A 15,903-nucleotide genomic window follows, 5' to 3' on the forward strand; every position below is an offset into this window, starting at 1 on the left:
CTGGCGTAAACCCCTTACCGCCAGGGTCCTAATGAGGGCCACTGTCAACAAATGACAGTGACAACCATTCTCACCTCTACAGGGGACAGTGCATACCCTCTGAGCACATACATAATGACGCCCATACGCAACCCCAACACACTCACTGAGGTAAGATACAACACTGCCCATATTGCAACTGGGGGCATAGTGGCGTGCACATTCAGAGCGCTCAAGTCAAGGTTCCGTTCCCTTGACCACTCTGGTGGTGTGTTGCTATATGCACCACCAGTAGTCTGCAGGATCATTGTGGCAGCATGTGTCCTACACAATGTTGCAACACGGCATGTCGTCCCGGTGGGCATGGTGGTGGCATCCCATCCACACCCACAGACACATGGCTTGCAAATGGCTAGGCAAAGGGCACGCGGAGAGGCTGCACATACCCAGCCTGTGCAATCGTATTTCACCTAAAATCCCTCCCTTGTGGAGTCCACACGATCTCTATACATTCCAGGTGCCATTCAATGAGGACAATGGGTCAATCCACGGTGCCTACAAAACCACCCTGAGAAAGCACCCTTGGAAGTACTAAATTGTGTGCATCCCTTAGAACTAAAAGACATTTCATATTGTGTTTGCAAAAGAAACACATTGAAGAGGGAGTACCCCACTACCACCATGCCAACCATTCAATTAAATCACCTCTGTGTCACAAAAACCATCCCATATGTAATGTCAAAGGATATTTATACTGTGCACCATAACCACTGTAGTGGTCCCCTTCCGCTCGGGGGGATCTGAGTAACTAACATACCGGCCAAATGTGTAAGCATCGATAAATCCGGAAACATCATGTCTGAGCTGTAAGCTATACATGCCCAGAACTATTTACATGTACGTAAAATTCAACAAGCACAATTGCAAATATAACTTGCTAGGTCTACGACAATCTGGTTTCCGCCCCAGACACGGGACTGAGACCGCATTATTAGACCTTAAAACTCAAATCGAGGTTCTAAAGGTTCAAGGCAAACTAGCAATGCTACTACTTCTCGACCTCTCAGCCGCATTCGATCTGGTCAACCATCAGATCCTGTGCGAGCACCTCCATTCAGCTGCCAACTTCTCTTCCTCGGCTGCGGCTTGGATCAAATCTTTCCTGAGCAACAGATCCATGAGAGTCTTTGCCCCATCCGCAGCCGCGGATCCTTCCCCGATTCACTGCGGCGTTCCTCAGGGATCTTGTGTGTCACCTACACTTTATAACATTTTCACGAAACCACTCTTTGATGTGCTTGACTATCTGGGTGTCTCCTATACTAACTATGCGGACGACACCCAGATACTCATCCCCATCACTGGTGACTATCTAGGTGACACCAAGGCCCTTAACAACGTCTACTTGGTCATCCAAGCCTGGATGGCCCAACATCAGTTGTGCTTGAATGATGACAAGACGGAGCTCCTGATCTTGGGCACTGCACAACGCCTGAGCAGACTAGAGCCATCCTATCAGTCATTCAACATAGATGGTAATATCATTCGTGTCTCAAAAGACACCAAAACGTTAGGTTTCTACCTTGATGCCACACTCTCATTAACCCGACAAACTAATGCTGTCAGATCTGCGTCTGCATACACATGCAAACTTATCGCAGCTTGCAGACCATTCCTCACTACGTCTAACAGCGTTACGCTAGCGAGAACCCTTATTATGGCTAAAATTGATTATTGCAGTGCTCTCTATCTTGGCACCAGCCAAGAGAACCTGAACAGACTTCAAACGATACAAAACAACGCCATTCGTGCCGCTTTAAACATTCCCCGACACCACCACATCACAGAAACCAGAAGTAAGTTAAATTGGCTACCTGTCAAACAAAGAATTTCACTCAAAACACTCGCCCTTACGCACAAATGCCTAGCCAACAAAGCCCCGATCTACCTTGGTAGTCGACTGTCGCGCCACTCTACCTCCCGACCTCTAAGAACAGCCCAATCCCACTGTCTAGCGATCCCCAGATTTAAATTGCAAAAAGCAGGGGGCTCAAGTTTCCCCGTCTTAGCTTCCAAGTTATGGAACTCCCTCCCTGTTTCAATTAGAGCGGAAGACTCTTTCAATACCTTCAAAGCCAATACTAGATCTTGGCTTTTCAACCAGCTTTAAGGCCGGCTTCGTGCTTCTTCCTGACCTACCCTGATTTGCCGACCGCTATTATCACCTATCGGCACTGAAACTACTGTACATATGTATATAAGATCCTCTTGTAAATGTATATAATGATTCTATGTTATACCTGCACCCATGTGTAAATGTTTAATGATTCTCTGTTATGCCTGCATATCTGTAACCTTGTACAAATTGCGCCCTGATGCCTCCGGGCCTGTTGGTTTGCGCGTTATAAATAAATAAATACAAATACAAATGCACACATGTCCTAGATTGTGCATGATGCACACAAACATGTCCCTATTGTAAGGTGTAGAAAAGAAGTGCAATATTGACCCACAAGTTCCTCAACATTCCTTAACGATCAATATAAATTAACATTTTACCTGTCCCGTTGGCATGCAGTTGACATGAAACAGCCATCATTCCCTGATGGACGGATCTGCAGACAATGAACAAAATGAAACTTAGTGCAGCTAACACTTCCATGCACCAAACAATTTATGACCCACGGTCACCCCTCAGTGACATACAACACATGCAAACAACAACTCACAAGACAACCATCAACATGTGTCCCAGCACACTTGCACAAACACCTGCACACTGCATGCAAATCAAACACACAAAACACACAAACTTTGCCTTCTTGCCACGTGGTGTTGATGTTGACTCTGTGTGGCTAGGACAACTCTGGGCTCCAGAAGCCAGACTACTAGTGGCCTAGGGCATGTCATTACCCACTGAGGGTGGGACAGCTGCTTCAGCTGCACGTCCCTTACCCTTCAGGGCTGGGATAGCTGCCTCCGCTGCACATCCCTTACCCTTCTGGGCTGGGACAGCTGCTTTAGCTGCATGTCCCTTACCCTTCGTGGCTGGGATAGCTGCTTCCGGTGCACGTTCCTGGACCCTTGGGACTGGGACAGCTGCTACCGCTGCACGTCCCTGGACCCTAGGGCATGGGACAGCTGCTTCCACTGCAAGTTCCTGGATCCTTGGGACTGGGACAGCTGCATCTGCAGGACGTCCCTGACCCCGGCCACCTCTGCCACCTTTCCCGCTTGGAGCCTTTCCACTCATGTTCCTGGTGTAAATGAACAATGGAAGGCACATCTAGCAAATAGATTGAGCGGGTAGTGAACGTGATGGAAGATGTACTATGTGGTCCAGCAAGGTTCAAAAGTACCCCAGGTGACAAAAATATGGGATGCGTAATGCACAGGCACCCCAAAAGATGAAAAATTGCGTATGCGAGACCTGGATAACTTCCGTAAAAAGAAAAAGCATTACGCAATACACAGTGGCAGCCAGCAACACAAAAGAAGCGAAGGCGAAGGCCGGAAAGCTACACTAATGGTAAGAAAAGTGGTACGTGATACACAGGGGCACCCAGACTTGGAAAAATGCGTATGCGACTCGCCGTTAGCCTCTGAAAATGCAAAAGTAGATGTGCATATGCACGGAGGCAAATCCACCACCAAAATAGAAAGTTTGTACGGCCCCTGAAGTGAACAAATTGTGTGGCACCCCAAAATTCACAGTATTCCACTCATCCATCTCCTCCCCTTTGCACGTACGGTCGGAGTTGCTTCTGTGCATACTTATGTATCCTTGATTCTGGCATGCTCAATGCCAGCGCACTGCGAATGCCACGTAAGTTACATGCTGAGTGTCTTTCCTCGGTCTTCACGTGTCCACGCTCATTTTTTACACCCAAAGTCCCATCACTCTGTTTCCGGCTGCCCTCGAATTACTACATGGAAGACCCACACTCCTGCCTCCATGCCATTTTACCTGCCTCCTACTGCCCTGAGCTGCCTCCTACCTAACCATCTGCTGCTTCCTGTCCAGTGTGTGTGCCTGCTGCCCACCTGCACTACATTTGGAGTGCCTGTTGTCCAGCCATTGCCAGGGCACCTGTCCATGGCCCTGTGACCACCTCAGCTGCTTCACCGGACTCCCACCATGCCATATCACCACCACCGTTCCACAGCCCAGCTCCAGGACCACCTTGCCCACCCACACCTGCCTCGGGGGCTGCCATGTCTGCACCATCATCTTCAGAGCAGGGTGGCAACCCCATGGCATCGAGGCAAAGGGCTGTCAACTTTACTGCCAGGGAAGTTGACATCCTGGTGGTGAACGTCCTGGAGAATTATTATGCCCTCTTCACCCAGTGATGCAAGGTGACAAGGAAGGACATCAGCAGATCTGGGATGGGATAACAGATGCCACCAATGCGGAGGGGGTGGCATCCTGGGCCTTCAAGACTGTGCACAAGCACTGGGAGGACTTGAAATCCAGGAACCACAGTAAGGCCCTGAGCTACATCCAGGCCTGTGCCATCGTGGAGGTGCACCGTGCGAGCAGATGCCAGCTGTCTAATACCAACGTAAGGATCCTGGAGAGGTTTTACTCAGCGCTGCACACCCAGCTCTGCGAGTTGCATGAATGTCTGGAGTCGACTGCTGAGTATCCATATGTTGCTACGCTCTAAGGTGTATGTGCATGTTGCTGCATTTTGGCAGTGAGCCCATTAGGCTTGCAACAAGTATGCCTCTGAGACGGATGTCTGCGTGCATGCCCCAGACATTGCTCTCCATGTGTGCATACGACCATATGTATTTTGAATGAGATATCACTTGTATTGTGTGTTGTAATGCTCCCTTTCAGACCATGCACATGTTTTGTTACTTGTGTTTGAGACATGCCCGTGTGAAAAGTGTGCAGTTGAGGTAGTGTTGCCCAGGTCATGTGCGTGCATGACGTTCATGTGTATGTGCCAAATATGTGAATGTGTGACTGGCCATCACTCACGCCTGGATGCAACACGTGCATTTGGATGTCCGACGGAGTCATGTAGAGGCATTACACGTAACAGGACTCTGATGTGATTGCTCCTCACACTGATTGTGGCCTCTCTGTTGATGTATGTGCATGACATGCATATGTGCTTGTTGTTGTGACATGCTGACATGTGCATGTGCACATGATGCTTGTGTGTGGAGATACACAATTGATTGGTTGTCACAGTGGCAAGTAGCCTGATGTGAATGTCTGGAGTGATGGGCACGCATGTATCTGCATGGATGGGGATTACATATCCATGTGTGTGGTGGTGGAGGTTAATGGTTGTTTCCTTGACTAGTCATGTTCATGTGAATGTTGGTATTGCTATGCAGAAAGTGGTGCAGTACACTGATGTTTCTGTTCTGTGTCTGTGTTTCCACAGTTGCATTCGATGAAGAGGGATGAACCAGTGCTGTGGAGCATGGCAGCAGGGATGCCTCCACCAGGCAGAGGCACAGGACCCAGTGACACCCTCATGAGAGCACTTCTTCGAGGAGCGATGTGTCTGTGGCTGCGCCAGTGACATCGGGCAGTGCTGCTGGGGGTAAGTTCAAGAAGGTGAAGGTGAGAGTGTACTCCTCAGCAGCAGGGGGGATAGGTGATGCCAAACAGTGGCCCTCCATTGCGGTAAATGCCCCAGAGTCATCCAGGTTGGCGGCGTGGAGTAGGAGGGGGTGGGTGTTGCAGCTCTGCCCATGGGGTCAGTTTGGGGTGTTGAGGTGGGTGTGCCTACTGCAGTCCTGTCCCATGGGCATTAGGCTGTGCAGGCCTCCCTGGAGGTGGCTGTGCAAATTCTAGTCCTTGGGCCATAGGATGCAGCTGTATGCGCCTGCTGGGATTCCTCCACCCATACCCACCACCCGGTGTTGGCTGATGTGTCCACCGAGACCGATGCCCCCTTACCCCCTTACCATCTGGTGTTGCCATCCGGGACTATGTGCTACCGCTGCAGGCCAGGGTGGCAAGGTGTACAGCTGTCATCCATGGTGATCTGCAGGCTACACGTAGTCTGCTTGCAAATCCTCACAGTGAGGTATTCTGCCTCATCACCTGGCTTGAAATATGCCTGTTCCATGATGGGCTCCATGGGCTGTTCACTGATGCAACCCCCTCTTCATCTTCCTCCTCTGTGCACCAGTCATCCTCTGGGGTGCCTTCCGGCACAGATACCACCAGGGCCCCCTGTGCACCAGTCCCACCAACATTGCCCATTCTGGTGGAGCCAACATTCCTGCCCGAGTTGGGAGTCCAAGGTCAATCAGCTGAATTGGTCATTGTGCCTACCCAGGCCCTGACAGGGTCGCCGGCAATGGAGGAATAGCAGGCACCCAGATGCAGGGCACGGGCCGTATGCCCCCAGGTAGCGTCATCAGCCCAGAGGGCGTACAAACAAAGCAGGCACTGGGCACTGTGGCAGCAGCTGGCAACCAGGAGGAGGCTATATTTCTCAGGGCAGAACATCCAAAGGGGGCAGGTGCGCAGTGTGAGGTGGGGGGCACACGTGGACCTCAGGGACAGGATGTCTTCTGTGTTCCAGAGATATGGTCAGCAGATTGGAGCAGAGAGGCAGCAGACTCGTGAATGGAGGATTGTGTTGGCCAGGGCTGTGATTGCACTGCATCAGGCAAGGAGGCGGGCTGCCATCCTGGAGGCCACTTGCAGGGAAGCTGAGGTGAAAGAGACAGATGCTGGAGACCCTGCAAGCCCTCCAGGTAAGGATGGAGGCCCGCCTGAGGAGTGAGGACGTGGCACTGGATTTAGCCCTGGTAGGGAGCCTGAGTGAGATTGGCGAGGAGGAGTTGGACTAGCTCGCTGCCTGTGTACATAGTTATTTAGGTGTAGGTTTCCTTTCTTTGTTTATTATTTTTCCCTGACTTTTCAGACATTCCTTCCCGTATGTAGTTTTTTAGGCTTAAGGATTTCATTTTTGTACATATTTTACATGGACAACTTTTACCTTCCATCGAAGTTTATTTTGGTACATATTTCTTCAATATACATCATTCTGTTTGTTACGTTCCACACCTCATGCAGTTCATTTGTGTGTCGGCCTGTTTGCTAGTTCCATTTTCATCCAGTGCATCTCAACATTGCAAGTCATGTGTCTTGTTGCGTGCAAGCTTGTGTATTGTTGTTGCTGGGGTAGTTGCAGATGGCAGGATGCACATGTGCCTGACATGAGGTGGTGTGTCCATCAGACGAACGGGTGTGCACTATATATTTGGATTTGCATTGACCTGTGCTGCATTACTCTGTGTTTGTTATCAGTGTGGTTTGGATGGAGGGAGTGGGCTCATTGTGGGAGTGTTCCATGGTCACGTCCATAGCACATTACTTTGTTATTGCTGTGTAAAACACGTCGTGCATACACATTCACCAGCATGTGCAGTCACCCAATGCCTTCACTCATGTGTTGCTCAACCTCTACCACTGGAATGCAGTAGAGGCACATATTTGATCTTCCTGAGTGGCTGCACAATTCACCAGTCTCTGTAAGAAATGCTCTCTCTGACTGCCCTACCATCACCCATGCATGAACTGTCATGTGATAGTTCCCTGACAGGTAGTTTGCCACCCAGCTCACTCATGCTCAGGCTGTGACACACCTGGCCATTGTTTTTGGATCTTAAAACAACTTTTGGCATGTTTGCTTCTGTTGTGGACACAAATTCTGTCACTGTGCTTTGATGCCTTGAAAATGTGCCATGGGCAGCATGCACATGTTTTTGCACTCACGTATTGCATGTGTATGTTGGGGGTTGATGAAGGCCTGGAAGGGTGTGTGAGCAGATACTCCACTCAGGGATGCACCTCCGGTGATTCTAGTAGATCGAATTTGCGGAATACATGTTGATATTGCAATTCATGGTGCTGTCACATCACAGACATTCAGGTGAGCAACAGATATGCATTGCAGTGGCAATGTGTCAGACTGTCAGGGTGCTGCCTGTGGGGGGGGGATCACAGGTGAGGGAAGCTGAGGGTGGTGTCCCATCTGGAGGGGGCTGCCTGTAGATGGTGTCAAAGGTGAGGGGGCTAGCGGGTGGTGTCCCGTCTGGAGGGGCTGCCTGTGGGGAGTGTCCAGTCTGGTGAGCCTGCCTGTGGGGGTGTCCAGTCTGGTGGGGGCTGCCTGTGGGGGGTTTCACAGGTGAAGGGGGCTAGGGGGGTGGTGTCCAGTCTGGAGGGGGCTTCTTGTGGGTGGTGTCACAGGTGAGGGGGGCTAGAGGAGGTGTCCCATCTTGAGGGGGATGTCTGTGGGTGGTGTCCAGTGTGGAGGGGGCTGCCTGTGGGTGGCGTCACAGGTGAGGGGGTGGTGACCTGTCTGGAGGGGGCTGCCTGTGGGTGGTGTCACAGGTGAGGGGGGCTGGGGACGGTGTCCTGTCTGGAGGGTGCTATCTGTGGGTGGTGTCACAGGGAAAATGGTCTGGGGCCTGGTGTCCCATCTAGAGGGGGCTGCCTGTGGGTGGTGTCCAGTCTGGAGGGGTCTGCCTGTGGGTGGTGTTACAGGTGAGGGGGGATGGGGGTTTCCCATCTGGAGCGGGATGCCTATGGGTGTGTCCAGTCTGGAGGGGGCTGCCTGTGGGTGGTGTCACAGGTGAGGGGGTCTGGGGGGTGGTGCCCCATCTGGAGGGGGCTGTCTATGGGTGGTGTCCAGTGTGGAGGGGGCTGCCTGTGGGTGGTGTTACATGTGAGGGGGGCTGAGGGTGGAGTCCTGTCTCGAGGGGGCTGCCTGTGGGTGGTGTCACAGGTGAGGGGGGCTGGGGGCTGTGTCCTGTCTGGAGGGGGCTGCCTGTTGGTGTTGTCCAGTCTTGAGGGGGCTCCCTGTGAAGGGTGTCCCAGGTGAGGAGGCCTGGGGGTGATGCCCTATTTGGTGGTGGCTGCCTATGGGGGGCTGGGGGTGGTGTGTGTACTACAGTGGTTTATGTGCAGTAAGGGGGTATGTGGACAGGATGGGTGCCAAGGGTGTAGGGGGGAACTCACATTTTTGTAATGGGTGTAGCCTACACTTACGAGGGGGCACGTAATTCCGTTGGGGTACGGGCTGGGCTTGCGATGGAGGGCACGCGTTTACATTGGGGTGCAGCCTGGGATTGCAAGATGAGGTGCGCAATTTCGCAGTGGTGTGGCCTGGGCATATGAGGGAGAGCACATGTTTTCTGTGGGGTGCGGCCCACGATTGCGAGGTGAGGCATGCAATTTCGTTGGGGTACGGGTTGGGCTTATGAGTGAGGGCACGTGCTTTTGCTGGGGTGTGGCCTGGGATTGTGAGGTGAGGCACGCGATTTCGATGTCGTGTGGCCTGGGTTTGCAAGGGAGGTCACACGATTTCTCTGGGTTGCAGCCTGGGATTGTGAGGTTAGGCGTGTGATTTCGCTGGGGTACTGGATGCTGGGCCAGATGTGTCGCTGAGGCTTGCGCCGTGTTAGTCCTTTGGCTTGCTTTTTGGTGTGCTTGGGGGAGTTTTGTAGGCGTTCCTCGCGCAGCTTGTTGTGACTTGCGCGACAGCTAGTAATGCACCTTGGAATTCATGAATACGAGTGGCGCGCAATTTTATTTCCACGCCACAGCGTGTGCAGGGTTCTTTTCAGCACGCAGCTCTTGCACCATTTCTGCTCTGTATTCCATGAATCGGGCCCCAAATGTTTGAGCAAACTTGTTAAATTCGCTTTTCCCCAAAACAATATGTAAAAATGGTGCTGAGAATGTTTTGCATAAGTTGTTAATAACTTAGCCAAGTAAATAAATATATCATTAAATAATACAATTCGCTATTGAGTGATTGCCGTTTTTGTCAAGGGCTGCTATTGTCTCTCTATTGTGTTTTTTTCTCTACAATGGTCCAAGAATATATCCCATCACTGAATCCCGTCTTTGCCCCTGTATGTACACTCAGCGCCAAGCGCAAATCGGTGCTGCTTTGTACCTAATGCTAAAATGATGAGACTTATGCTTGGGACAGAACAATGCGCATAATCAGAAGACGACGTTGTCATGGTTGCACAAGTTGACCCTATTACTGCCGGCATTCGCTCAATCAGGCCACGGTCATACATTTGAAGGATTGTGTCTGAGGGGAAGCGGAGGTGCCCTGTGAGCCCCGAAACGTGACCAGAATGCAGTTTCCATCCTTGTGTGTTCAATGGGCGAAAACAGTGGGATTTGTACGGAGCGACTGACCTTGCAATCTTGTTAAATTCCACTTTTGGTTGGGATTTACGAAGGCACCACTCAAGAAAAAGAGTTGTAAGGCCACAGTGCACAACAGGGGCTGCTCAGACAAAAAAGCCAATTTATAGCTGAGTCTACTACAGTGACATTTCGTCATAATTCCACACTGCACCACTTTACTGTACAACAAAACTATGAGGTTGTATGTAAATAATCCACTTTACCTACCAAAAATCATTGGATTTACTATAGCGAAATTACTACTCAAAGTAAATCTGACAAAACCCCCAGGGATTTCTATGGGTTCGAAAAATGGGGATTTGCACTGCCGTTACCCCACTCGTAATCCTGCAGTAAATCTGCAGGACCAAGAGGCGGTACTGGGAAACAGACTCATAAGGAGGCCCAAGGTAACAGCACCACCACAGATGCATTCATTTACTGCAGGAAATTCCACAGAAGAAAAGAATCTGCCAGATCCACTTGTCAGTCCTATTAAAATGTGCATTGCTGAAAAATGCCTGTAATACTTACCAGCACCTTTCCTTACTCGAGACCTACTCGTCCTCGTCCTAGTACTTACTTTATGTGGTGTTCTATCTACGTGCCAGAAATCCTTCTTAAGAAAATGTCTTTTTAAACGCTGGCTCCTAGAGCTGTGGAGGTATACAGCCTCTCCTTTTACCCGTAGAGCTCCTGATATTCTACCAACTAGGATTTGGAAAATCCACTTCTATGCAAAGTGGGATATGTGAGTGTAAACACTGGGACAAGGGGAAGAAGGGCTAGGAGAAGCACACCACATGTCAAAAACGGGAACAAAGCAAAAAAATCATATGTACCTGTACAAGCGATGGACTTCATGGCCCCCGATAGAGCCTACCGAAATAGGGACACCATTTTGGTCCAATCCTTGGTGGTGGGGCAGGCGCAGCCATCACTGTGTTGTCACTGAAACCGCCCCATCACTGTGTTGTCACTGAAACCTTGGGGCATACAATGGGATGAGTGGACATATTTGCTATGGCATATAGATTACTTCAAGGGGCTATACCATTTCTCCAGAGAAGCCCTGGGAACGCCCCCTTTACTCAGTGATGGGAAGTCACAGAGTGACACCGCATCAAATGAAGAGGAACAACAGAAGGCAGAGCATCTCTGGGTAGTAAGGCATCAGCAGAAAACAGCATCCCTAAGAGTGATAACCTGCTACTCCATGCCCTGGTCCTATGGGCCATCCATCTGGAAAGAGTGTTTTTGTGCTCCTTGCAAGCATTTGGACACCCACAGAGGACCACTCCCTACAAGTGTTTGGTTCAACATGTAAAGGGGCCAAAAACAGCCCCTGGGCAACAGAAAGCCCTATTATTGTGACTTATGAGCAAACCGTACATAATATATCTATGGCAACTTGCATATCCCTCAGGTGTGTCCTACTGTTCCCATACCTACATTCCAAAACCATGAGCCAGAGACATGTAAGCAAGTGTGAAAGACCCTTGCATATCTGCAGCAACAGACCCCAATTCGAAGTCTAGCATACCACAGGATAACAGGCTATAACGGGAGCGAGTCAGGTCGCAGCAGTGGGTGGTAGGGGCTGGAAGTAGAGTGGCAACAGGGAGATATCCAAAATAGAAAAGGGGTAGGGTAAAAAGCAGGATGGTCTGTGAATACATCCGTCCACAGATGTGTGAAATGGAATGGCTTCGGTGTCGATGTCGCAGAAAAGAGGAAACATGATGAACACGTACAAAAAAACTTAAGGTATTGGAGTAGAGAAGTGTGCTTGGATGGTGGGGCGGTCAGCCCATGTGGAGAGAAGTCTGTGAAGAGAGGGAGAAAGGACAGTGACCACAGAGTGAGGTACGGCAACAGACTGCACAGCGTACATTGACCCCAAGCCACATTAAGGGCATTGTGTACATAGGAATAATTTAGTTATATACACACATTTGTAACAAAATCAAGACGAGGTTGGGGTAATTTTGAAAGGGTTAGTAACGGGAGTTGTAAATGTCCCTTCATCAGCTAGCATGTGGAGCTTGTGCCAGGTCTTGAACATTTCTCATGGGATGGCTTTCATGACTATGGTATTGATGTAACCTACCTAATACTTGAAGTGAGAGTTATGTTTGTATTTGTAGTAGTATGGAGGGTGTATATTTTGAGTTTCATCATTGACTTTGCAGTGGTAAACAGTGAGTGTTTATATCTTAACATTGGTATTATCACTTCGTAGAAATTAATTTTTTATTAGCTTAATGGTAACTATTATTTAAACGGGTTTTTTAATATCTAATTTCCGTTTTGCTTGTGTGGGGATAGTGGGGATTAAAGCGTGCAAGTGCATGTTGTATATGTGTCTGAAGTATGAGTGTTTGCCATATGAGTGTATCAGCATATGAGCATATGGCATATGAGCCATATGGGTTTCATTCCCTACATGTAGGTAATTTACATCTCATATAGGTCTTACATACATTTGAAACTTCACATCAAAGTTAGTCCTGACTTTGATGTGAGATTTATACATATAGTAGTGCAAATATACCTAATGTACATTTCATACACACACATGTAGTCCGTGTACATGATATCTATTCATTTAGCGGATGTCCTGTAGCCCTTCAATACACAGGACACTGGGTGGCATTAGTGTGTGCTGCAAGTGTGGTTGTGTCATAAAAGTGTGTGCAGTGAGAGTGCATGGTGTAAGGTTTATGTGTTTTTGGTGGGTGTCTGATGTGTAAGGGGTGTATAAGTGTTTGATGTGACGTCACATAAAATGCACATATCCACAACACATCCCATGTGTATCACAACTCAAATAAAAGTGAAGGTTCATTTTATGTGAGTTTCTATACATTTTGGATTCATATAAATGTTTTTCAGTTCGTACATGTGCACAGTTAAGATGTCCTGTATGTTTCATAAACATATGAAAACAAATTTCAAAGCCAGTCCTGACTTTGATGTTAGTTATTGTACGTATAATGGAGTACATCTCCTACACATATCTGTACAGTTTGTTAAGAAGTACATTGATTGTGAGCATGTGACACAATAGATTGTGTACCAAGAACACGTGACATAAGTGTGTGTGGGGTATTAGCACGTGGCATAGGTATATGTGTCATAAGAGTGTGTGTGTTGTAAGTGCATGTTGTGTAAGTGTGCCATAACAGCATGTGTTGCAATAGCAAACGATGTAAGTTTGTCATAGGAGCATGTGGTGTAAGTGTGCAGTAAGTGGGTGTAGTGTAAAAGGACATGGCATAAGTGTGTGTGCCATAAGAGTGTATGTCATAAGAGTGTGCATGACAAAAGAGCATGTTGCATAAGAGTGTGTGTGTGATAAGAGCATATGGCATAATAGTGTCATAAGAGTGTGTGTGGTAGAGTAGGTGGCATAAGAGCGTGTGTTGTATGAGCATGTGGCGGAATAATATATGCTATGAGAGTGTGTCTAAGGAGCATTTGTTGTAAGAACTTGTATCGTAAGAGCTTGTGTCATAAGAACTTGCATCGGAAGAGCATTTGTCATAAGAGCATGTGTTGTAAGTGTTTGTGTTGTGTGTGTTGTAGATGTTTTGTGTATGTTATAAGATTGCGTGTCATAAGAGTTTGGGTTGTAAGAGTGTGTTTTGTAAGAGCATGTGTGGTAAGTGAGTGTGTCATAATTGTGTGAGTCGTGATTGTGTGTGTCGTAAGAGCTCATGGTGTAAGATAGTGTGGCATAAGAGCACATAGCATAAGTATCTGTGTTATAACACTGTGTGTATGATAAGAGCATGTGGTGTAAGTGTGCATTTGTCAAAGGAGTATGTGTGGTGGAAGAGCACATGGCGTAAAAGTGTGTCTGTGGCATAAACGTGTCAGTGATAAGTGCACATTGCGTAAGTGTGCCGTAACAGAGTGTGTTGCAAGATTAAGTTGTGCCAGTTTGTCATAGGAACATGTGACATAAATGTGTGTATTATAATTGTCTGTAGCGTAAAAGGACATAGCATAAGTGTGTGTGTCATAAGAGTGTGTGTCATAAGAGTGTGTGTGATGTAAAAACATGTGGCAAAAGAGTGTGTGGGTCATAAAAGCATATGGTGTAAGAGTGTCATAAGGGCCTATGTCATGGAGCACTTGGCACAAAAGCATGCATCGTAAGAGCATGTCTTATTAGAGTATGTTTTTGAGAACATATGTCTTAGGAACATGTGTTTGAAGAGTACTTAGAGTAATAATGTGTGTTATGAGAGTGTGTTTCATAGGAGCATTTGTTCTAAGAGCATTTGTGATAGGAGCATGTGTTGTGTATGATGTCGTTGTATCGGTTATAAGATTGTGTGTTGTAAAAGTGTGTCTTGTAAGAGTGTTTTGTCTAACACCAAGTGTGGTAGGTAAGTGAGTGTCTCATAAGTGTGTGAGTCATAATTGTGTTTCTCGTAAGAGCACATGTTGTAAGAGAGTATGGTACAAGGGCATGATTTGTGAGCATGTGTAGCATAAGTGTGACTACCATAAATGGATGTGTCTGAAAAGCATGTCATAGGTGTGAGTGTCCTAAGAACATGGTTTGAAAGAGTGTGGTTGATAAGTGTGTGTATTGTGAGTGCATGTGTGGTAGGAGTGTGTGTCATAGGAGTGTGTCAAAAGAGTGTCTATCATAAGAGTACCTGTCAAAAGTGTGTGTAATAAGTTCATGGGAAAAATCACAAACAGGCAACAACAAATCATATGCAGGCAACAACATATACAAATATGAGCATATACAAGGAACGTGAAGTAAACAAAAAAAACATCAATATTACCAGACAATCTTCATAACCTAACTGATTATCTTCATGCACAGAAATGATTGCTCTGCTTCAAAGCTACTACTTCCCTATGTTTAACTATCACATGTGGTGACTGAACCCTAACGAAAGTAGTGTGAGTACACATATGTGTATATCCAGAGAAAGTACAGAAATAAAAAAACAGCAGAACAATATGAAAGCGTTGATAACCTTACTGATTATCTTCATACACAGAAAGCATTGGTATCTTTCAACTCTGTGGTTTCCCCTATGAATATGTTTTATATGCTGTGAGTGGACCCCGAGTGAATTACTTTAAGAACATATTTGAACTATAATTCTATAAATATAGTACTTATTGAATTTGTAGATCCTCAATTTTACTGGCCTAAATATGTCAGTAAAGGAAAAAAGAGGGAGCCAGACATGTGATGTCATCAGTGATGTCATCAATGACATTTGTGATGTCATCTTTGATGTCCTGGGTGTTAGTCTTAGCAGTGCACGGTGGTGGCACAAGTTATGGTTGCTTAGCTTACCATAACTGTCAAATTTCAGGGGGTTTTCAGATTTACGTGTAACCATAACATCCCTTTAACAAAGTTTTTTCACTGAATTTCATAGGTTTTTAGTAGCGCAACTTAACCATAATGTCCCTTTAACAACGTTTTTTACTGAATTTCATAGGTTTTTAGTAGCTCAACTTAACCATAACGACCCTTTAACAAAGTTTTTTCACTGAATATATATAGATATAGATAGCCTAAATTTGATAGGTGTTTAGTAGGATTCCCTTAGTTTAAATACATGTAACAAATAAGAGAACACCCTGTCCTACGCTAGTGGTCCTGATGTTTGTGGACCGTGCGCATGTCCGCGGACAACATCAACACTATCCAAAAACTCAGGGGCATCTTACATTGTTATATCATCCAA

Source organism: Ambystoma mexicanum, chromosome 12 (genome assembly GCF_040938575.1).
Source record: "Ambystoma mexicanum isolate Mex_15411 chromosome 12, UKY_AmexF1_1, whole genome shotgun sequence".
Taxonomy (NCBI): domain Eukaryota; kingdom Metazoa; phylum Chordata; class Amphibia; order Caudata; family Ambystomatidae; genus Ambystoma; species Ambystoma mexicanum.